The following is a 23,364-nucleotide window of genomic DNA, read 5'->3' on the forward strand; positions in this document are numbered from 1 at the left end:
TGCAAGCATATTTCAACAGAGAAAAGATAAGAAAATAATCTAAGCAGACATTAAAAATATTTTTGAATTGGAAATAGTCAATGCTCATATTTTCTGCCAACATTATTTATAGATAGTTATAAAAATACTTTATGTACTTCAGGATGTACTATTCAACTTTAGTTTAAAAATGCTCTGTATATCTGAAGACTTAGGTTCCAGCAAAATAACATTTTTTGATAGTATCTCTTCTTCGTCATTTAGAGGCGCACAAGCCAGTGTCAGACATGTCAACTCTCCGTTCTATCAGCTCAGATCTTAAACATGTGAGAACATATGTTTTGTGTTGGCCAGTCATTTATCAAACACTGACATGACCCACACTAGCAATAAAGGGAATAGAGTCTCTTCTTTTGGGGTTTACTTAGGTGTACTTTGCCCAACACTGTCTTATTTGGGACCATACAAATAAGGCAGCAGACAGCATGGGATTTTCACTTCCTGATGTATTATTATTAATTATTATTATTATTTTTGCGGTACGCGGGCCTTTCACTGTTGTGGCCTCTCCCATTGCGGAGCACAGGCTCCGGACACGCAGGCTCAGCGGCCATGGCTCACGGGCCTAGCCGCTCCCTGGCATGTGGGATCTTCCCGGACCGGGGCACAAACCCGTGTCCCCTGCATCGGCAGGAGGGCTCTCAACCACGTGCCACCAGGGAAGCCCTACATGACTCTTTTTGAATTATGGTTTTCTCGGGGTATATGCCCAGTAGTGGCCATGATTCTAGATCTTAATAATTAATGAGATAATTAAAAAGAGCCTATTTTGTTTACCTAAAGTTATCACTACTTATATTAATTTGAAAGTCTCTGTATCCATCTATATTATACTATCATTAATTTACCAGAGTTTACCTCATACTATATCTGATATTCCCCTATACTCCTCACTAGTTAAGCACATATTTGATTGCATGTTTAGATCCAATAGATAGCTCACTATAAAAAGGCTTTAGATTAAACCATAAATAAATGATTCTGAGAGATATATGTCTACATATTTAGTAAGGAATTCTAAATTATTATTTTTGAGATAATAAATTGTGTTGAAAGAGCAAGAAATTATTCATTATTAATAAACTATGTTGAACAGAATAAATTTATTGTCCATTGTATAGTACAATTATTAAAAATTTCAAAAAGGTAAAAGTGACTTTGATCATCTTAATATTGTAAAATGCTGTAAAATTTATGCAACATGATGCAGTTATAAAACAAGGGTAAAGAATGGTGAAATTTATAAAACCTGTGACACTTGATATGCGGAGCACAAGTTTTAAGAAGATATAGTCAAAATTAAATGCGAAGTATAATATACAAGCACACACTTATTTGAAGGTAAGTAAACTGAGAAAATCTTAATATCATCATAATTTAAATAGGCATATAGAGATTGTCATCCTGAATGAAGTAAGTCAGAGAAAGACAAATATCATATGATATCACTTATATATGGAATCTTAAAAAAATGCTATAAATGAACTTATTTATAAAACAGAAATAGAGTAACAGACATAGAAAACTTATGGTTACCAAGGGGGAAAGAGAGGGGGATAAACTGGGAGATTGGGACTGACATATACACACTACTATATATAAAAGAGATAACTAATAAGAACCTACTGTATAGCACTGGAAACTCTACTCAATACTTTGTGATGACCTATATGGGAAAAGAATTTAAAAAAGAGTGGATATATGTATATGTATAACTGATTCACTTTGCTATACAGCAGAAACTAACACATTATAAATCAACTATACTCCAATAAAAATTAATTTAAAAAATAGGCATATAACAGAACTTTAAAATATGACAAGTGTGAAGTAAACAGTATTTCAGGGGGCGTTTACTGCTGTGTAGACAGTGTCATGATACCCCTGACTCTGCTGAGTGAGGGATGTCCTTCTGAAGGACAGGCTCAATGTGAATAATTCTCTTCTTAAGAAAAGGAGTCAGAAAACTCTCAGTCCTGCAGTGCAAACAGAATGCAGGGACAGCTGGGCTTCTTACCGGGAGAGCGCTCCAAGTCAGAAAGTCACAGGACTAGGCAAACCAAGCAGTAGAGATTTCCTAATCTTCAGTGACAGACAACAAGCATTTAGCTAAGAACCTTGGAAAAATAATGACCCTACTAAAAAGAACTGAGAATGTCCTGGGTTAAATCATAGTGACTAATTCAATTCATAAGGAAACAAGGTAGCAAGCCCTCCTCAAAATTTCACAAATCATGGATAATAAAAGAATAATGAGTCCAGAAAAAGGCAGACCAGTGGCAGTGTCCTTAATCACAGCTAACTGGAGCCTTTTTTCTTCTTAATTCCTATGAAATAAGAATTGGAAATCCTCTAAATACCATAGAATGCCAGTAATGGACTGTCACATGCAAAATTACCTAAATGAAAAAACTGTATATATTTTGCCTTTTATAGTTTGAGTGAAATCATCCTCAACTAATCCTTTTGTTGATTTCATAAATCCAAATGTGGAAATAAGATTTCCTACAGAGACTGGTTTAGGTAAGCAGCACTCAAACTGTGAACCAGAGTCCAAGGGGCCAACTCCTTAAAGGATGGAGAAAAAGACAAAAACGTCAGGTGTTCAAGCCTCCACTGCAATTCAGCTAGAGCAGCATGCATTTAACTGGTAGGTGAAATTTGAGGAAGAACTTGCTTTTTCAAAAACTTTCAAATTAGAAGAATAACTTGAAAGCTGCTATTACAATTTATATCTGTATTAGGTGAATCCTGTATGATTCTCTTAGTGGAAGTTTGGGTTTCAGACTGGTCAGGCCAGAAATGTCGACCTATTTACTGCACTTTTTAAAATTTCCCAAGGTCTCAGCTACTCATCTTGAGATGCCACATAATACATACATGAACAAAGCAACTTAACTTTCACTTAATTTATGGACCTAGCCCTAAAGTGATAAACACATATTCCCTAATCTTTGCTAATCTGTAAATTGTATGTGACTCCAATCTTCATTAGGTCAATTTCCCCTACTCTTATGGGCAGCATATATATGTGTCATTTGTTGTGACAGTTATTTCCTATGTCAACATAGGTAAGAATCTTGACAGGCTTTGAAATTGACAAAAATGCTTTTTTAATGAATATATACGTTTTATTTCAGAATCATATGTAGGTTTTAAAATGTGTAATCTTTGTGTAAAAATGATACACATCTACTTTTTAAAAGTTATTGTTTTAACTTACACACAACTTATTAATCCATTTTAAGTATACAATTTATTAAGTTTGGCAATATCTATGTATATATAACAATAGAATTAAAATAGAAAACATACCTATCACTTCAAAAAGTGTACTGTATAGCATAGTACCTATAGGTAACAATACTCTTAAAATTTGTGCTATTTTAAAAAGTATTGTGCAATTTAAGATATATTAAGAGGGTAGATCTCACGTTGAGTGTCCTTAACAAAATAAACAAAAAAACACAAAAGGATGCAAGAAAATTTTTAGACGTAGACATATTTAGTACCTTAGTTGTGGTGATGGTATCATGGATGGTGTATGCATATGTCCAAATTCATCAAGATGTATATATTTAAATGTGTGCAATTTTTTATATATCAATTATACCAAAATAAAGCTAAAAAAGAATAAGAAGGTGGCAGATCTAACATATCCTCAGATTTCCCTGGAGTTGACTTAGTTATTCAATGTAAAACCTTTCATAATTAGTGCTTTTCACTAAAGGAGAACAGACCAGAGAGATGCTTCTGGGAACACCTCCGATTTTTATTATATTCTCCTAATCAGAATTATGTATGATTGAAAGCCTCAATATTAACAGCTATTTTTGTCTCAAAAAACATAAAGATAATATATATCAGGACGAGATATTTATGAAGTCTTGTTAGTGCTGTTATAGGGAATAAGCTTCATATTTCAGGTATATTTTCTTGCCCTCTTAACACATCAAAAACTTAGATATTTATGATAAAACATTTCAAAGGACTCCTTAAGTGCATTTTTTTCAATTAAAGAGACTAGAATCCATGAAAACGAGCAACAAGATCAATAATCAATCTTACCAATATTTCCATGTCAGCTCTTATTCAGTAAACAGGCTAAAGTGGCATTATTTCCTAGGTGGAAAGCTAATGCAAACCGTGATCAATAAACAAAAACAAATGAAACTTGTAGCTATTCTAACAAAGCTAAGGGTAATACGAGTCATCGTATTCATGTATTTATCTCATCAGTGAAACTTAATAAGAAAAAAGAGACCCCGTATTGTGCTTATAAGCAATCTACTTCACAAATTAAAATTTTTGAAGCATAAAACTGAAAGGATACTGCAGGAGTATGGATAGCTCTAATTTTCACTGTCAGTATGATGCCTATTTGTAGAGAAAACTGTGGCACAGAAATATGCCAATCTATGGTTCTGTAAAATTAGCTACATGGAACATAGCCAGAGGGAGGATGTCCTCGCTTTCTCTTGGCAAATGTTGCTGAAGATAATTATCAAAGCAAGTCTGAGGAGAGGTGCTGAAGCATGAGCATTCTGGCAAGTTCATATGACAGTAAGTTACAATGTGCAGTGTCAAAAATTCAGAATTAGCTGCATTAGAGGAACTGGTCTACGCTCATGAATATTTCCTTGCCCATGATCCTAGTCTTCAAAATAAATCAAAGAAGGGCAAAGGAATAATAGTTTACTTCCCCAGTAAACATCAGAGACATAATTGGCACTCAAAACTGTTATATATAAATTTATCACAACTATGAAGTCAAATGTTATCAACCCTACGATGGGAAAGATACATTTGCTAATAACTGGAATTTTACATTTAAAACCTTTAACAAGAAGAGTTTTATGCCATGGCTCTGAATTACATTCCCTTAACTATCATACTAATCATAAGTTTACTATTACACAAAAGCCTGTTAAATTTACTTTCAATGAATAAGGACGATATCTACTTCTATTCACTGTATGTAAGCATTAATAAATTGCCTTTTTTGTTTTTAATACACACTCTTCCCTTTTCTAAGTCTGTTACTGATAATTTCAATGCCAGGAGGTAGATATGAGAAAGTGCATTTTCATTTCAGTTTAAATTAGTGTATCGTTTGTTTACTGTTTTCCATTTCCTTTTTATCTCCCTATATAGATTGCAATTCCAGTGCCCGAAAAGAACTGTAAAAATCATTTTACTTTATTTTTATACTATAAACTTTTCATTTGAAATGTATTGGCCCAATGAATTTAATAGTTCTATGCCAGCAGGTAGAATGTTTGTTTGAAAATGATTTCCAGTTTCTAATTCTCTGCAAAGCCAGAAGGAGTACGTAAAGTGATGCTCTAAACCTAAGTAGAAAGAACACTAGGTTTCTTTTTATGAGTTATTTGAAAACACATTCATGGTACTCTGCATTTACACTAGAAATGCTTCCCAGCTAGGGTTTTCAAGGAGACTCAGGTGGGTCGTTCTCACCTGGCCTCCTCTAATTAGTATCTGGGGGCTGTGATTGACAGCTTAGTAGCAGGGTGCACAAAATGCTATAGCTAACACTTTTCCCTGTCTCTGGTGCACAGGGAGGCCGACTATGAATTATATTTTGGTCTGTATTTGTCAGAAGCGATTAGATTTCTTCCCCTCTTTTCCCCTTACTTTTTCATTACCCACAGACTTTCAAATTCATGGTCTTCTTTTGCTTTTATTTACAAGTCAGGAAATGAAAATATTCTCACTCCAGGAATTCATCACAAAAATTTTTCCTTCTCCAGGTGGCACTGATAACTCATTTAACAGTATTTCCTGTGCAAGGTCAAGAATTAGCCTGGAGTGATTCATTTTCAATCTTGATCACAAAGCATGACTCAGTCTTTATAAATTAAGTTTAATTCAAATAACAGCACAATGTCTAGTGGAGATAGGAGGCCAGTAATGACATGAATCTCTCAGGTTATAGCCTAGTCTTAAGTATAATCTGAATTATTTCAAAAGGTAAGGAAGTAGTAGACTTACGTTAGTGTTCTTTTAATTCAAGAAATTTTGAGGGTCCACACTTCAATTTGAATCCTCTCCTAAATTCAGAATCATGTAGCAATAAATAGAGGAATGCACTGCAGGGGGGGTCACCTCAAAGGTTAGGCTGATGATGGTTTCGGGTACCTCTCACTGACTAAATAGGGGAGAAAGTGATTTGAAGTACCAGAATCTAGTAACAGTCTAGATTTCCACGTATTTTGTTTTAAATGCTAAAGTCATAATGATTTTTCAGCTTTGGCTACCTCACAATTTTTATAATAAATGTGTTTCTGACAAACGCTTAATACACACCAAATTTTGAGAACTTAAATAGCATTTTAAATGCACTCAAACAGTTCTCTATTTAATGGAAATGTGCAATGATTAGTTTTGAAAGTGAACACCTATTGCCTAGTTCATATTTTCAGTAAATCCAGATTTAAATTGGTCATTATTTGAGTAACTTTCTATCTTACTTAATATTTGCAATCATTCATTCACTCACCTGTTCATGCAAGTGACTTATGAGCATCTAGTATCTATTAGGCACTGAATTAGGAATAAGATCAATGACTGATTACAGATTATAGTCCTTGTATCTCATGACACAATTCATTTCAATAACTGTTTGATGTAATATTAAGTAAACAAATGTGCATTTACTTTTGTGAAAACCATCTAAAAGTGGATTATAGAAGAACATTTACTCTTTTAACCTTTCTTAATGGAAATAAAATAATAATTTTAAAAAATTATGCTTCTCTAGACTTAGTGATCACATTGAAAACGATTTATGTTATTGCTGGAAAAAGTTTCCACCACAATTTTCTAAATAAAACTATATTCTCTAACAAAGTCAAAGGTGAAGCAAAAATTATCCTAACTTGTTGAAAGCTATACTTACCAGACAACGGTCCTGAAGAATCCCAGTAGGAAAAGTTGTCCATAACTCTTTTTTGAAAGATTGCAAAAGGAAGGAAAACATCTAAGGTATCATTCAAAGACTCATTTCATCTATTCTGTGTATTGGCAGTTGGTAAATATATATATTACACTGTTTGTCATAGGTCAACACTTTTTCATTTCTTAAAAGTGGAGAAAATGTCCCTGATTTGTATAAAATGACAAAATTCCTTCTGTGTCCTTGGGTTGAACCCTTAATAGTGTTTTCCTCTCTTCAATAAGTACCTGTCATGGTACAGGAGCCTTTTTTGTTTGTTTGTTTAATAACATTGATTTACCAACAAGGAAAAAAGTTACTTTGACTCACCAAAGGATGCATAGACAAATGGAGATAGATGGATGAATAGATAGATACATAGGGAAATACATGATAGAGGGATGAGAAAGAGAAAATGAGAAAGGGGAGGGAGGGGGAGAAGAGAGGGACAATTATCTACAGATATAGACACATCAAAGTCGTATGTATTCTATCTTCGATTATCAGAATATTTTGCAACACACAATATGTTTTAGTCTTAGGCAATATCCAACATTATCAATGTTGAATTAATAATTTCCTTATTTATAAAATAGAGATGTGAGATATTTATCGTTACACATAAATTAAGCTTTTATTCTAGCAACAGCTATACTGAAAAGATACAACACTGCTAACTGGCTGCTCATATGTTCCTTCCTTTTCTTAGGAAAATAGAGAATGTGAGCGTGAATATTTTTGAAAACAGTAACACACTTGCACACATAAAGACATAAACAGTTACTTTAAACCATTGATTTCCATAAGAATGTGGAAAGCATGTTGGCAACTTGCTTTGATAATATGTACCCATTTCTGGCAAATATAGAAGCAAACCTTGTGTTTCTCTCTTCTATCCACCCCAAAATTCTATCAAATATTCTAGCAAAGTTCATTGAAGATATAAGATTTACTGCAGTGTTAATTATGGAAATTCTGCCTTCTAAAACAAAATAGAAAATATGTACACCATAGAATTTAACACAATATTTTACATTAAAACTTAAAAGAGCATTATATTTAATTATATAATAGCATTTATTTTTCTATTTGACCTACAACTTTTTTTTTTTAACATCTTTATTGGAGTATAATTGCTTTACAATGGTGTGTTAGTTTCTGCTTTACAACAAAATGAATCAGTTATATATATACATATGTTCCCATATCTCTTCCTTCTTGCGTATCCCTCCCTCCCACCCTCCCTATCCCACCCCTCCAGGTGGTCACAAAGCACCAGGCTGATCTCCCTGTGCTATGCGGCTGCTTCCCACTAGCTATCTACCTTAAGTTTGGTAGTGTATATATGTCCATGCCTCTCTCTCGTTTTGTCACAGCTTACGCTTCCCCCTCCCCATATCCTCAAGTCCATTCTCTAGTAGGTCTGTGTCTTTATTCCTGTCTTACCCCTAGGTTCTTCATGACATTTTTTTTTCTTAAATTCCATATATATGTGTTAGCATACAGTATTTGTCTCTCTCTTTCTGACTTACTTCACTCTGTATGACAGACTCTAGGTCCATCCACCTCATTACAAATATCTCAATTTCATTTCTTTTTATGGCTGAGTAATATTCCATTGTATATATGTGCCACATCTTCTTTATCCATTCATCTGATGATGGACACTTCGGTTGTTTCCATATCCGGGCTATTTCTGACTGGTGTGAGATGATATCTCATTGTAGTTCCGATTTGCATTTCTCTAATGATTAGTGATGTTGAGCATTCTTTCATGTGTTTGTTGGCAGTCTGTATATCTTCTTTGGAGAAATGTCTATTTAGGTCTTCTGCCCATTTTTGGATTGGGTTTTTGTTTTTTTGTTATTAAGCTGCATGAGCTGCTTATAAATTTTGGAGATTAATCCTTTGTCAGTTGCTTCATTTGCAAATATTTTCTCCCATTCTGAGGGTTGTCTTTTGGTCTTGTTTATGGTTTCCTTTGCTGTGCAAAAGTTTTGAAGTTTCATTAGGTCCCATTTGTTTATTTGTGTTTTTATTTCCATTTCTCTAGGAGGTGGGTCAAAAAGGATCTTGCTGTGATTTATGTCATAGAGTGTTCTGCCTATGTTTTCCTCTAAGAGTTTGATAGTTTCTGGCCTTACATTTAGGTCTTTAATACATTTTGAGCTTATTTTTGTGTATGGTGTTAGGGAGTGATCTAATCTCATACTTTTACATGTACCTGTCCAGTTTTCCCAGCACCACTTAATGAAGAGGCTGTCCTTTCTCCACTGTACATTCCTGCCTCCTTTATCAGAGATAAGTTGACCATATGTGCATGGGTTTGTCTCTGGGGTTTATATCCTGTTCCATTGATCTTTCTGTTTTTGTGCCAGTACCATACTGTCTTGATTACTGTAGCTTTGTAGTATAGTCTGAAGTCAGGGAGCCTGAGTCCTCCAGCTCCATTTTTCGTTCTCAAGATTGCTTTGGCTATTCGGGGTCTTTTGTGTTTCCATACAAATTGTGAAATTTTTTGTTCTAGTTCTGTGAAAAATGCCAGTGGTAGTTTGATAGGGATTGCATTGAATCTGTAGATTGCTTTGGGTAGTAGCGTCATTTTCACAATGTTGATTCTTCTAATCCAAGAACATGGTATATCTCTCCATCTATTTGTATCATCTTTAATTTCTTTCTTCAGTGTCTTATAATTTTCTGCATACAGGTCTTTTGTCTCCTTAGGTAGGCTTATTCCTAGGTATTTTATTCATTTTGTTGCAGTGGTAAATGGGAGTGTTTTCTTGATTTCACTTTCAGATTTTTCATCATTAGTGTATAGGAATGCCAGAGATTTCTGTGCATTAATTTTGTATCCTGCTACTTTACCAAATTCATTGATTAGCTCTAGCAGTTTTCTGGTAGCATCTTTAGGATTCTCTATGTATAGTATCATGTCATCTGCAAACAGTGACAGCTTTACTTCTTCTTTTCCAATTTGGATTCCTTTTATTTCCTTTTCTTCTCTGATTGCTGTGGCTAAAACTTCCAAAACTATGTTGAATAAGAGTGGTGAGAGTGGGCAACCTTGTCTTGCTCCTGATCTTAGTGGAAATGCTTTCAGTTTTTCACCATTGAGGACAATGTTGGCTGTGGGTTTGTCATATATGGCCTTTATTATGTTGAGGAAAGTTCCCTCTATGCCTACTTTCTGCAGGGTTTTTATCATAAATGGGTGTTGAATTTTGTCAAAAGCTTTCTCTGCATCTATTGAGATGATCCCTAGGACAAATGGTGGAAGCAAAACTATACAGACAAAATCTCATACAGAAGCATACACATACACACTCACAAAAAGAGGAAAAGGGGAAAAAATCATAAATCTTGCTCTCAAAGTCCACCTCCTCAATTTGGGATGATTCGTTGTCTAAAGGAGGGAAGGAAGGAAGGAAAGAAGGAAGATAAAGTAAAATAAAATTATTAAAATAAAATGTAATTATTAAGAAAAAAAACGGATGGATAGAACCCTCGGACAAATGGCAGAAGCAAAGCTATACAAACAAAATCTCATACAGAAGCATACACATACACACTCACAAAAAAAGGAAAAGGGGAAAAAATAATAAACCTTGCTCTCAAAGTCCACCTCCTTAATTTGGGATGATTCGTTGTCTATTCCTGTATTCCACAGATGCATGGTATATCAAGTTGATTGTGGAGCTTTAATCCGCTGCTTTTGAAGCTGCTGGAAGAGATTTCCCTTTCTCTTCTTTGTTCTCACAGCTCCCAGGTGCTCAGCTTTGAATTTGGCCCCGCCTCTGCGTGTAGGTCGCCTGAGGGCGTCTGTTCTCCGCTCAGACAGGACGGGGTTAAAGGAGCAGCTGATTCGGAGGCTCCGGCTCACTCAGGCCAGGGTGGGGGGGGGGAGGGAGGGGCACGGAGGCGGGGCGGGCCTGCGGCGGCAGAGGCCGGCGTGACGTTGCACCAGCGTGAGGCGCGCCTGTGCGTTCTTCCGAGGGAGTTGCCCCGGGATCCCGGGACCCTGGTAGTGGCGGGCCGCACAGGCTCCCCGGAAGCGGGTGTGGATAGTGACTTGTGCTCATACACAGGCTTCTTGGTGGCGGCAGCAGCAGCCTTAGCGTCTCATGCCCGTCTCTGGGGTCCGCGCTGGTAGCCGCGGCTCGCGCCCGTCTCTGGAGCTCCTTTAAGCAGCGTTCTTAATCCGCTCTCTTCGCGCACCAGGAAACAAAGAGGTAAGAAAAAGTTTCTTGCCTCTTCGGCAGGTCCAGACTTTTCCCCGGACTCCCTCCCGGCTAGCCGTGGCGCACTAACCCCTTCAGGCTGTGTTCACACCGCCAACCCCAGTCCTCTCCCTGTGCTCCGACTGAAGCCCGAGCCTCAGCTCCCAGCCCCACCCGCCCCGGCCAGTGAGCAGACAAGCCTCTCGGGCTGGTGAGTGCCGGTCGGCACCGATTCTCTGTGTGGGAATCTCCCCGCTTTGCCCTCCGTATCCGTAGCTGTGCACTCCTCCGCGGCTTCGAAGCTCCCCCCTCCGCCTCCCGCAGTCTCCGCCCGCGAAGGGGCTTCTAGTGTTTGGAAACCTTTCCTCCTTCACAGCTCCCTCCCACTGGTGCAGGTCCCGTCGGTATCTTTTGTCTCTGTTTATTCTTTTTTCTTTTGCCCTACCCAGGTACGTGGGGGGGGGGGCGGTTCTTGCCTTTTGGGAGGTCTGAGGTCTTCTGCCAGCGTCCAGTAGGTGTTCTGTAGGAGTTGTTCCACGTGTAGATGTATTTCTGGTGTATCTGTGGGGAGGAAGGTGATCTCCGCGTCTTACTCTTCCGCCATCTTCCCTGAAGCCCCCTTGACCTACAACTGCTGCTTTTTTACTGCTTTACATTCTGAGTATGATAATTTTCTTTAAAAATCGACAATAGAACAATATGTTTAAATTATTTTTACATCCAAAATATGACCAGAAATACACATTCAATGACTTTTCTCTTATTCCTATGTTTTGTCTTTTGCAGATTAGTCATATATAGCTGTTAATTTTTTTTCGAGAGTAAAATGTGTTTTGGTACCTGTTGTTTAACTGTTTCTTTATAGATGATATCCAAGCCATGTAAAGAAGAGAATATGTTCTATCTCATATGCAACCCAGTGATTTCTTAGTATACTAGCATAATTACAATCAGTTTCTTAATAGTAGCTCAACTTAAGATAAACTGAAATTTTAAATCCATTGATTATAGAAGGGGTCTAACAGAGACATAACATCTCTCGTAAAGTCAGCTGTGCCATTGGCTTTAGTTTTACAAACTTATCAGTAGATTTGCTCTGAAACATGAAATACAGTTTTATCAGTTGTAATCATTGATTCAAGTGAGCTAGAATTGCAGATAAGCTATTTTGTACTCATAAGGGAGAATATGATTTAAATTTCATGCTAATAGAAAGATAAATCTAAAACATTATAGCAAAATTAATTATTATTCCTTTGGGAGCTCTCATTGCCCATATTTCCACATTACATTAATTTAGCTATAAATATAATTATTTCAAGCTACTGAAAATTAGAATTAAAATTATGGAACGTCTTAAGGCCAAGTCCATAAACCAAGAAAAAAAAATGAGATAGGTGGATGTGTTATTTAGAAATTATCCACTGAGTTTCTTCACATCACCTCCCCCTCTCTGCTCTACTACTTCTCATTCATTTCTCCCCCTTCCCTCCCCACTTCTGCCCAGTCATACAGAATAGAAAATAATGCACGCACATGCTTTTTTGGAAAAAAAATAAAATAAACATATTTCTTGGGATAGCTTTATGTACTTATTTTTAATATGTGCACTAATAAAATAGCCATTATAAGCACTTGACTTCCAAATATAATATTTTTGAATATTTCTCTAAATATATAGGATACAATGCGAAAATTTGAAAATGTCATAGAAATCAATGAAAAGGGGATTAATAATTTTCCATACATAGTGTTATTTTTTTAAATATTAATTTATTTATTTGGTTACATGAGGTCTTAGTTGCAGCACGTGGGCTCCTTAGTTGTGGCATGCAAACACTTAGTTGCGGCATGCACGTGGGATCTAGGTCACTGACCAGGGATTGAACCCGGGCCCCCTGCATTGGGAGCGGAGAGTCTTATCCACTGCACCACCAGAAAAGTCCTCATACATAGTGTTATGAATGTATGTTTCATGAATATCAAAACTTCAGAGTTACAGCTAGTAGAATTGCATTATTTGTGTAAACATAATTAAACTTCTTTAAGCATATATTTACTTTCGTTATATTTTCCAAAATTAAAAATAATTATATTTTCCTTGATGAAGTTATAAAACTTTAATTCACTCACCAAATTCTTATGGTGACTATATTTTACCCAAAAAAAGAATTTAATACTTTTTTTGTATAATGGAAAAAATATCATATTAGGCTAAATGTCATTTGTTTTAATTCATTAAATCATTTATAAGTCAAGAAGGATTTGTTGATCACCTATCTTGTGCCAAAAATTATTCTAAGTTCTGGGACTATAGAAGGAACCAGAACAGTCAAAAATCCTCCTCTCGTGAAGTTTGCATTCTGCTTAGAAAGAGAGAAAATAAACATAACAAGCAATCTTGTAGTATCCTAAAAAGTGATAAGATTTAAGGAGGAAAAAAGGTAGTGGGGACTCCTGGGATGGTGGAGTTGTTAATACATTTTAAAGAGAGCAATTGGAGTTGGTTCAGTGGGCAGGTGGTATTTGAACAAGGACTGGAGTAAGGTGAGTGAGCAAACCATTTGGAGATCTGGGGACAGACTTTTCCAGATAGATAGTCTGGCATGTGTAAAGCCTGGAGGAAAGAGCATGTCTGTTGTGCCCAAGGCAGAGTAGAGTGGGGAGGAAGGAGTGATAGGAGTACAAGCGGGAGAGGTGATTTAACGCTTACTCTGAGAGGGATAGGAAGCCATTGAAGGGTTAGAGGTAAGGAATGATGTCATCTATCTTTCATGTTAATAAGATCATGCTGACAGCTGGTCTAAGAAGATACTGCAGGCTTGGACCTGCTGGACCAGTGGTTTCCAAGTGGTCAGATTCTAAATATGTTGAAGGTTGAGATGAGGATTTATAGATCAGAAGAGAAAAGCTAAGCATGACTTCATTTTGGTTTTGGCTGCAAGTGAGAAAAGCTAAGAATGGAATGACTTCATTTTGCTTTTCCTTATGAGGAATGGAAAGTATACAACTATATCAGGTTATAGCAAAGAGACCAGGAATTCAGCTTTGGATATGGTAAGGCTAGGAAGCTTATTAGATGGACTGGCGGAGAGGTCACATATCAGCTGATGTAGGAGATTGGAGTTAAAAGGGCCAACATACCAACTTGGGATATCTTTGAAGACATATTTCTAGATGGGATCCTCAAGGATATACATGTAGGTATAGAAGAGAAGGTATCAAAGTCTAAGCCTGGAAATCTCCAAAATTAGTAAATTAGGAGAAAGTAGAGGAAGCAGCAAAGGAGAATGAGGATGGGCAGTGGTGAAATAAGAGGGTAGCCAAGAAGGCATGGTCAGGGAAAGACGCTGTTAGGAGAAGGGAATGATTAACTGCTCAATAATGCTGAGGGTTATGTAACAGGAAAAATGAGCTTGTTCTCAGATTTAGTCATGCATTGGTCATCAAGGGCCTTCACAAGAATAGTACGTAGGCTGTATGTGTGGTTTAATAGAGACTAGGAAACACATATTAGATAGAATAAAGGGAAGCTTAGAAAGAAGATGGACCTGGAGTGAATGCTGAGGTCAAGAGAAAGTTCCTTTTTACATGGAAGAGACAAGGGCATATGTTTAAATGACGATGAGGGTGATCCAGACGAGAGAGAAGTGAGGATGCAAGTGACAGGGGTAAAATAAGTGGAGTGAAGCCTTTAAGAGGACAGGCTGGGACAATACTTAGTGCATAAGTGGCACACATGCTTCTTGTAGAGGAAGGTCCTGAACACACAAATGAATTGAAAAGAACTGCTTAGCTATGTGGACTTTATAAACATGTTTTGATTTTCTTAATAGCTGAAGTCTTTTACATGAAATAATATTGATAGTTTATTATGCTTCATTCTTATATATGGTTTTTTTTTTTTTTTTTTTTTTAAGAAGGAGGTACTTTCTCACACTAACAGACAGGAAGACATTATATGAGCAATGATGCAGGGGAACTGTGGGTTTGGAAGGTTGTGGAAGTTTTCATACGATAACTGGAATTTTCTTAGTGAAATAAGAAGCAAGGTTATCACCTGAGTGTGTGAAAGGATGAAGAGATGTGGGAAAACTGAGGAGAGAAGAGAATATGGGAGGCAGCCATTTAGGAAAACAGGAAAGCAAATGCAATTGGGAATTGTAATACAGTATAATGCCAGTTCAGCAAATAGGACCAACTTGATATTCACGTTTCTGGGTTTTATTTTTCTCCAGCCAACTATGGGTACAGGTGCAGAATAGGCACAGAAGTGTGATACAATGAGGGTTTTGTTTTCCTTTTTCAAGAGAGTGGAAGTTACAAAGAAACAAACTAGCTTATTACTATGCAAATAAGTGAATATCAGATTTGTTTATGATGTTCATTTATTTTGAAGGTGTATTTGCTATTTGTGGGCTCAACTTTCTTATGATATTACCCACAGGTCTATCTGATAACATTTTCTCTTTATAATGCTTCCCATGCTGTGCAAGAGGGAATTTTCTGGAATATGTGAATAAAAATTTAAAATACTTTGTCATTTAGGAAAAATGTATGATCTTCGTAAAGGCTAGGGTTTTATTTTGATGCAGATAAAGTGTTTTGCATTGAATCATCAATATTTTGATATTTTGTTCTTTCATACTTGGACATGCTAATTTACTTAATAATGCTATTTCTTTTATTATTCTCAGCTTTTGAGAGAACACAATTTTGAATAAGAGTAGCATAAATCCCCCTTATAATTATGCCAACACTATAAGAATCAGAATAAATAAATGATAATAAATGACTCCACTTAGGAGAAGTATTTCTGAAACAAGTGTCAGTAAGGCAGAGGTACTTGGATTTAAAATCTAACCATATTTACTGAAAATAACTAATTAGTTTCTGGGTGCACAAATAAGGAAGGGAATTAGGTCGAGGGAAAATCTGCCATATTCATTTTCTGGAACTACTTAGGCAATAATTAATTGGCTTTGAATTGCAAAATTGTACCTGTCTATACTTTATTAGTATTAAAATATCCATTGTATCCTTCTTGATCATTCCAGTTTTCCTTTCAAATCTACCAGTGCACACAGTTCCAATGTTTTCTATAGATAAGATCATTTATTTATACAAAATTAAATATATCCCCACATTTTCCTTCCCTGGGCTACATTCATTCCATTTGTAGCAAGCAGGGAAAGTGAGTTACTTTGCTGATAGTTCTGTGATGTCTGGTGTTCCTTAAATTGAAAAAAAAAAGTTTCATTTTTAGTAGTACTGAAAAAAAAAGTAAGACAAAAAAATCAAAACCTCCTAACCTTTAAGAAAATGATTAAACATGTTAAATAGAAGTTGTTTAAGACCAGAAAGAAAATTGTCCCTATCCATCACATCTACATCATGAATATCCAAGCCCCAATTTATTTCTTAGATTATGCCTACACAAAGAAATATTAGGGTATTATTTAAGAAAAAATTAACAAATTTTCTTAAATAATCATATCAAATTTCATACCAAATGTCAAGGAATATAAAAAAAATTTCAACTGAATAAGTATGCATTTACTATTGGTGAACTAGTGCCATGACGTTACTACCTAATATTTGAATACAACAACACAAAGTATCCCATTAATAATATTAATCTCAAAAATGTATATAATGATGGAATCCATCCATGTTCATTTCTTTACACATATTTTACCGATATATACATTATCTTCATGCTACTGATTCAAATATATTTCATACTTTGGCTTGCTTTTTATTTACCAGTAAGACCAAACATAGTATATACATGTACTTTTTTTTCCATTTCATTTTATTTATTTATTTTTTAACATCTTTATTGGAGTATAACTGCTTTACAGTGGTGTGTTAGTTTCTGCTTTATAACAAAGTGAATCAGCTATACATGTATTTTTTAAGTACTACACATACTTCACGTATGCTGTGGAACTTCATTAAAGTTTTTACTTAGTTGTTTGCTTTTTCCTTGTAATATATGCACCAATGTTCACTGAAAATAATATATTTAACCTATGCAGTTTAACTTATTTTCATAGTTAATAGTCTTGTTGCTTATTTATAATTCATGATTCTCGCTTGGGTTCCAGGAAAAATATGTCAGCTTTAAGGGTAAAACTAATGTTTTCACCCCAAAGAAAATTTAAATCACTTTTAATATTAGTTGGATGAAAATCTTTTTAAAAAATTTTCTTTTGAAATTGAGATATGTTATAAACTTGCATTTGTAAACATTTACATGCCTCATATATTAGCATAAACAGCTCTTTAAAGACATAAATGAAATCAATATACAGCAAATGTTCTCTCTTTAGATGGTTTTTAAGACATCTGTGGTATGATATGCAATATTGACAAGTGAGAAAAAGCTGAATGAACATTTGCTTTTCTTACAGAAAAAGACATTATATGTCACTGTTGTAAGGATGTTTTAAATATGAAATATTTCAGAAGATGCTAAATTATTTTTAAAAGAGAGAGAACATTTCACTTGGTGGGGATAAGTATGGGATGAGGTTCATCATTATTTAATTGGCCCATGAACTTAATAACTGAATAACTAATTATCAAAGTTCACATAGGTTTAATTTCACTGCAGAACACAAAATTGCTGCTTGTGATTTCACCTCAGCTCAAATAAAATATGTGCAGGAAGTGCTGGATACAGACACCATCTGCTATGTTCTGAATGTTTGTGTCCCTCAAATTCATGTGTTGCAAACCTACTGTTCCAGGTGATGGTGTTAGGAGGTGGGGCCTTTGGGAGATTAGGTCCTAAGGGCAGAGCCCTCATGGTGGGATTACTGCTTTTATAAAAGACACTCTCAAGAGACCCCTTGCTCTTTCCACCTTGTGAGGAGAAAGCAAGGCATTGAAGTCCATTTCTGCTGTTTATAAGCTCCACAGTCTGTGATGTTTTGTTATAGTAGCCCTCGTGGACCAAGATACCATCTTCGGATGTGCTTGTCAGATCTCATTTAGAGATCAAAATTACCCACTAAGACTTTTAATCTTAATCCAACACTAGTGTAAAACCATGGTACATTTTTAAAAGAACACTTCAAAATGCTTTACTAATTTTATAATTCAGTAGTCTTATATATATAAGATTATGTCACTGCTATGTTACAGTAAGACACTAAACCGTGAATATAATGCAAACAAAAATGTCCTATTCGGATATTAATAAGACTTTAATTATATACAATTATACATTACATAATGTAAAACTACATGAATGTATTTTTTCTGTTTGTATTTTTTAAAGTACACAACCAACTTTATAGCTTCCCAAAATTGTATATGACAATTTATATCTCTTTTTCTTGTGTAGATTGGGAAGAGATTCCTTTTTGCTCATAGATATTGAACTTCTTTGTAACCTCCTAGAGCTGTAGAACCCAAGCCCATGTAATTATTATCAGAAAAGGGAAGCGACTCCTGAAATTGTATGGCTCATGAATTTCTTTGTGTTGTCATCAACACTGGTAGAATACGTTATTAAACTGAACAATGGCTGCTACCCCTGATTAATACCATGTGACAGAGTTTAAATTCGTTCCTATTCAGCCATGTAATACACACACTTCCCAGTCACTGGCTTGTGGGATTTTAGGTGACTTGTAGCTCTCTGGTGTTATTTTATCATATCTCAGAGGCTCTACTCTTTACTTTTTCCTTCTTTTCTCTTTTTTAATCTCACAAATAAAACTAAACACATCTACTTATCATGAAATATTAATCACTGGTGTTTCCAATAAAACTTTATCAAAAATTATTTCAAGTGAATACAGTTGAAAATATGTTTCTTAAATAATAGTAGGCTTTGAAGCTGCTATAATTATTTTATTTAACAAAATAAGCTTTAATTATTTTCTTATCAAATTGAAAAATTCCTGTAACTTTCTATAGGAATCAAAAAGAGCTATATTTTCAAGGTGGCTTCTAACATTACAGGGCTATTTAAATACTCATATATCTATTTGAGAAACTAATATATATATATACATATATAAGCAGAGAAGGAAGACATTTCACATTCTAGAAGAAATGAACGGCAGAGTTTCACAGAATGTATTTTAGAGAGATTTATCCCTGGTATATTCACTCTTAGACAGGTTGGAATGTGCCAGGTGAATTCTACAGCAGTACAATTTAATTCAAAGAGTAAATGCTCTCAAAATTGTAAAAAAATTAAATCAATGCTAGGTGTTCCCTCCCCTATTCTAATTTCTCCCTTATATTAACAAATGCAAATTCTCTCCCCACCCCAGGTCCTCACCCTCCCCCATATACCTGAGCAGTAGATATGATTCTATGCCCAGGGGATTTTGAGAAAACATTTTGTGGTAAGGTATAATTCACAGCCTCACAACTCCACACTTAGACAAAAGCAGTTTTCTTCATTTTCAAAGGTAACAACAGTTCCACTCTGAATGCTTTTGAAAAAAAAAGCATCAGGTAAACCAAAACAATTCAAAAAAAAAAAAGATAACAGATTACATATAAATAAAAAGGGAAAATTTTCCACAATAGCTTTCAAAATGTCTAAACATTTTGGTAGTAACAAGGGTCAATTTACAAGCATGTCAACATTATATAAAATGTATTAGGTATCCATTTCAGAGCTTAATCTTTCCACTTCACTCCCTGAGAAGGATTTAAACCCATTGCTTTGTTTTCTTCCTTGCTAGAACCCCTTTGTGCTATTATGTATTTCCTCTCTGATCATTTCTTTCTAGTCTCTAATACCTGTGTAACATTTGTTTGCACCAAGGTTACACCTTAATTTCACTGACCTTTTCTAGGTCAGCTTAATTAAATTATTGTAAATACTGTAAATTTATTTTAAAAGTTTTTAATTGAAATATAGTTGACATACAATATTGTTTTAGTTTCAGGTGTACTACCTAGTTATTTGACATTTGCATACATTATGAAATGACCACCACAGTAAGTCTAGTAACCATCTATCCCCATACAAAATTATTAAAATATTATTGACCAAATTTCTTATGCTGTATATTACATCCCCATGGCTTATTTATTTTGTAACTGGAGGTCTGTACCTTTAATCCTCTTCACCTATTTTGCCTACCTCCCCATCTTCTTCCCTTCTAGCAACTACTTGTTTGTTCCCTGTATTGGTGAGTCTGTTTTTGTTATGTTTTGCTTGTTTGTTTGTTTTGTTTTTTAGATTCCACATATAAGTGAGATCATGAAGTAATTTGTCTTTCGCTGACTTATTTCACTTAGCATAATACCCTCTAGATCGATTCATGTTGCTGCAAATGGCAAGATTTCATTTTTTATGGCTGAGTAATATTCCACTGTATCTATAAACCACATCCAGGGAGAAGTTATTTTTTAAAATTAGATTTGCATTTACTGACTCCATCTCTCTATCTGTTACCCTCTCTTTTTCTCTATCATATATATAAATATATATCATATATAAAAATATATACCATACATATATGCATAAATATATTCATACAAAAAAATGTTGAAAAGTACTTCAGACAGTTGACCTAGCTATCTGGGGATAATAGGTGTGTTAGTTTTCTAGACCTGCTGCAACAAATTTCCACAAACCGAGTGGCTTAAAACAACAGAAATGTATTCTCTCGCAGTTCTGGAGGCCAGATGTTCAAAGGTGTCAAGCAGGGTCACACACCCTCCCAGGGCTCTAGAGGAGTATCTTTTCTTGCCTCTTTCGGTTTGTGGTGGCTCCGGGCATCCCTAGGCTTATGGGAGCATAACTCCAATCTCTGCCTCCGTTTTCACATGGCCTTCTCCCTATGTCTTTGTGTCTTCTCTTCTTCCAAGGACACTAGTCATGTGATTTGAGTCCCATCCTAATCCAAGTTGATTTAAACTAGAGAGCCTTAACTTAATTATATTAGCAAAGACCCTATTTCTTAATAAGGTCACATTCGGAAGGTCCTGGTGGATATGAATCTGTGGGGGGGACATTTGTCAACCAACTATAGTGTGATTACTGCTGACTTTCGTTTTCTTCTTTGTGCTGTAATTCCTTTTTCTATGCCTGTGTATTGTTTTCATAATTGGAAATTTGAGGATTTATAGTTTTGGAAAAAATATATAATTAGACATGGGTATTCAAGGAATGAAGAGATGCAGATGGGCATTAGAATTAGAAAGTCCTATTAATATTGGATGGAGCTCTGGATAGTTAAGCCGTTTTCTTGGATGTTATTTTTCTTGTTCCAGGCACTGGTTTTTAGGACAATGAGTCCAACTTCTCACTGGTTTTTTAGTAGAGAAATAAAAATCAAATGCACAATGAGATGTCACTACAAATCCACTAGATTAGCCAACTTATTTTTTAATGGAAAAAAATATTGGTGAAGATATAGAGAAATAGTAATTTTCCTATATTGGTGGTGGGAATGTAAAATGATGCAGTCTGTGTGGAAAACAGTTTGACAGTTACTCAATAAGTTAAACATAGGATTACCATAATACCCAGCAATTCCACTGCTGGGTGTATACACATGAGAATTTAAAAAAAAACAAAAACAAAAAAGATATCTCTTTCAAAAAATGTGTCCATTCAATCCAAGATGTCCATTTTATCTAATGACTGATGGCATAAAGTTGTTTATAATATCCACTTTCATATCTCTAAAATGCTGCTCTCTCATGCCAGCTATTTACTTCTTTATTGTGTCTTTATATTTAAAGCATGTTTCTTATGGCCAGCACATAATTGATCTTAGTTTTTTTATTCATTAGAACATGATTTAATTGGAGTGTTTGATATTTAAGGTAATTATCAATATAGTTAGATTTACATTCACAATTTTACAATTTATTTTCCTTTTGTTTCATCTGTTTTCTGTGTCTCTTTTTGTGTCTTCTTCTATTTAATCTGTCTATTGAGAGGTTTAACTATACCTCTGCATTATACCATGGTGGTTGCTCTACAGATAAAAACTTACATCCTTAACTTTGTGCAATCTACTTAGAGTTGTGTCACTTAATGGGAAATGTAGAAACTTAAACATAGGGGATTATCCATCCCCCATTATTTATATGATAATTTATATATGTATTAGATGTACATACTTTATCATCATAAGACAGTGCTATGTTTTTCGTTTTAAACATTTTAAGAATCTTGAGGTTTATAAAACCTAGTAAAACCAAATGGTTTCCTTGGTAGCACCAGATAACCTTAGATGGGTAATTGCCAAAATCCTTCATGTGACAACACGTTACACCAGGACAAGTTGGCTGTAATATTGAGGAAACATTGGTGGAGAAACTTTTCTGATCTAGCAGTGGACGTTGCCTTCACATACCTTCTTTTTAAGCAATGTAATCCTGGTAACCTTATAAAGGTGAGGTATAGGGAACCACTGAGCACCTCCAAATGGATTTTTAGCAATTATTTCCCACTATGGATTTTGATTATGTACTAGCAACAGTATGTTTACTTTTGCTCACTCTGAAGCATTCAGTAATCAGAATGTCATGACATTTACAGAGTCTGAAAGCTGTTATTTTTTAGTTTCCTTAACTAGGGCATTCCAATTTATCTATCTGGTGATAGGGAAACCCAATTTACTGGGACAAGTTTTCATGAATTATGTATATACAAGGCTCTGCTCCTTACTCAAAGAGACTGTACTCTCCTTATTAACTCCCTCCCCCAAACTCTGATAGGTCAGCATGGTTGCAGATTTTGTTTGTTTTTAACCATGTTCAGCTGTGCAAGAATAGATGCAGTACAAAGCAAACAAAGAGATTTAACTACAGGATTTTTTATGGTAAGTTATAAAAATGGAAGATATATATATTTCTTTTGATACATTTTAATATATTATAATATTATATAATATATTATATATGGAAAGAGAGAGATTGATTCAAGAACAGAACAATTTACAGAAAATTTAGAAAATGATATATTACATTCAGTAAATTAGTGATAAATGGTGTATATATATATATATATATATGTGGAGCATGAAACTTTAACCCCCTAACAATCTGAAAGTCAAATTAGGTCTTTTTTCAAATTATTTGAGGTATAGTCATTTCGAGTTTCTGCATATTTTAAGACAATAAGATATAAAATTACTTTACAAGCTCACAGAGCTA

At 35.0% G+C, this 23,364-nt stretch overlaps 1 long non-coding RNA gene across 3 annotated transcripts in view; it reads left to right on the forward strand.

Annotated features, from left to right (window-relative positions):
• Positions 1-10,949: 10,949 nt before the first annotated feature.
• The window catches only part of LOC137203211 (uncharacterized), a 125,816-nt gene continuing 113,401 nt past the window's right edge, over positions 10,950-23,364 (forward strand). For 2 of the 3 annotated variants that reach the window (XR_010932984.1, XR_010932986.1), the window contains exon 1: positions 11,770-11,875. This is a non-coding gene — a long non-coding RNA (uncharacterized lncRNA). Of the gene's footprint in view, positions 11,227-11,769; positions 11,876-23,364 lie in introns of those variants that run through there. The other variant, XR_010932985.1, reaches the window with a different exon arrangement.

The sequence above is a fragment of the Pseudorca crassidens genome, chromosome 12 (genome assembly GCF_039906515.1).
Source record: "Pseudorca crassidens isolate mPseCra1 chromosome 12, mPseCra1.hap1, whole genome shotgun sequence".
Lineage (NCBI taxonomy): Eukaryota > Metazoa > Chordata > Mammalia > Artiodactyla > Delphinidae > Pseudorca > Pseudorca crassidens.